Raw genomic sequence first — 1,940 nt, forward strand, 5'->3', positions numbered from 1 at the left:
AACACAGTGTAGGGATAAAATGGATTAATTCAGGACAGACAGCAGGGAATATTGGAGGAAATAACACAGTGTAGTGATAAAATGGATTAATTCAGGACAGACAGCAGGGAATATTGGAGGAAATAACACAGTGTAGGGATAAAATGGATTAATTCAGGACAGACAGCAGGGATTATTGGAGGAAATAACACAGTGTCGTGATAAAATGGATTAATTCAGGACAGACAGCAGGGATTATTGGAGGAAATAACACAGTGTAGGGATAAAATGGATTAATTCAGGAGAGACAGCAAGGATTATTGGAGGAACTAACACAGTGTAGGGATAAAATGGATAATTCAGGACAGACATCAGGGATTATTGGAGGAAATAACACAGTGTAGGGTTAAAATGGATTAATTCAGGACAGAGCAGGGATTATTGGAGGAAATAGCACAGGTGTGGGGAGCTGGACTTGGCCATGAGAGTAATTGAAGGTATGGGAACTGAAATAATCTACAGTGAGAAAGGAGAAAAGGCAAAATAATCGGTAATTAGGACATCAATTAGTCTCTTGTGTTGAATTCATCAAGTAATTGACCCATTCTGTTTGAAAGAAAGTTGATTTATTTGACAGAGATCCAGAATATTGAATTTCAGCCCAGTTATAGCGGTTATTAACATCAGCAGAAACAAATCCCAACTTCCAGAATGAGGTTCTGCTGCTGAAACCCTCATCCGTGCCTTTGTTTACCTCCAGACTCGACTATTCCAATGCTCTCCAGGCCCGGCCTTCCACTTTACACCCTCCGTAAACTTAAACCCACAATCTCCAGATCAATAATCAGTCCCATTATTCATTGTGTCACTGGCCCAGGCTGTGGAGAACACGGAGCAGCTCCCACTCCCACAGCACTGCGGTATGAGCAGGTACCGAGTCAGCCTCAGTCATGAGCACTGGAATCCACGAGTCCGGGTGTGTCAAAGGTGCACGGTGAACAATCACCAAAGTGAAACATTTTTGCCGCTTCCCTTCGATACCTCAGCTGGTCGAGCGACAAGACTGTCGTGGAAAATAAGACAAAGTCATCCTTCCGTCATTTGTTCAATTCCTGCTCGAAGGAGAACGTGTGATTTTGCAATAAGCAGCAATTAGTTCAAGGTCGCTCTCTGAACTTTACAGGCACCTCACAGATTAACATGTTGCCATGAAGGCACAGGACGTCTCTTTTCCTTTCTCAAACCTGAAAACTTTCTGTGTCTGCCCAAACAAGGCTGCTCTGCCTCTGCTCACCAGCAGGGAGCGCTTTTGAGCAGCAATACTTCAAAACACTCAGCTCTCGCTTTCAGGCAAAAGAAGTCTTCGATCAGCACCGGACTCCACGAGTCTGAACGTGTCAACAGGCGCACGGTGAACAATCACCAAAGACAGCACTGTTTATCACTTCCCTTCGATAGCTCAGCTGGTAGAGCGGAAGACTGTAGTGAATAAAACAAAATAAAGTCATCCTTAGGTCGCTGGTTCAATTCCGGCTCGAAGGAGTGAGTGTGATTTTGGAATAAGCAGCAATTACCTCAAGGTCACTCTCTGAACTTCACAGGCAGCTCACAGATTAACATGTTGCCACTCAGGCACAAGACACCTCTTCTCCTTTCCAAAACCGAAAAGCTTTCTGTGTCTGCCCGAGCACGGCTGTTTCACTCGAGCATTTCCCTCTGCTCACCAGCAGGGAGTGCCTTTGAGCAGCAACACTTCAAATCGCCCTCAATTTCAGGCAAAATGGTCTTCGATCAGTCAGTCAGTCAGGGCTCTCGCTGCTCCTCGAGCTCGGGCGGCTGTTGCTTTCCGGTGACCTCGTCTTCCTTCCGAAGGCTCGGGCTCTTCTCAGCATCACTTCATGATTACTGTGGCTTCCCGTTCTGCTGTTCCTCACTTGCTGATGCTCGATACCGCCGATTGG

At 45.9% G+C, this 1,940-nt stretch overlaps 1 non-coding gene across 1 annotated transcript; it reads left to right on the forward strand.

Moving 5' to 3' along the window:
• Positions 1–1,427: 1,427 nt before the first annotated feature.
• Positions 1,428–1,521, forward strand: trnay-gua (transfer RNA tyrosine (anticodon GUA)). The gene is made up of 2 exons: positions 1,428–1,464; positions 1,486–1,521. It is a non-coding gene; the product is annotated as a tRNA-Tyr (tRNA).
• The last annotated feature ends 419 nt before the right edge of the window (positions 1,522–1,940 follow it).

Source organism: Heptranchias perlo, unplaced genomic scaffold (genome assembly GCF_035084215.1).
Source record: "Heptranchias perlo isolate sHepPer1 unplaced genomic scaffold, sHepPer1.hap1 HAP1_SCAFFOLD_269, whole genome shotgun sequence".
NCBI lineage: Eukaryota > Metazoa > Chordata > Chondrichthyes > Hexanchiformes > Hexanchidae > Heptranchias > Heptranchias perlo.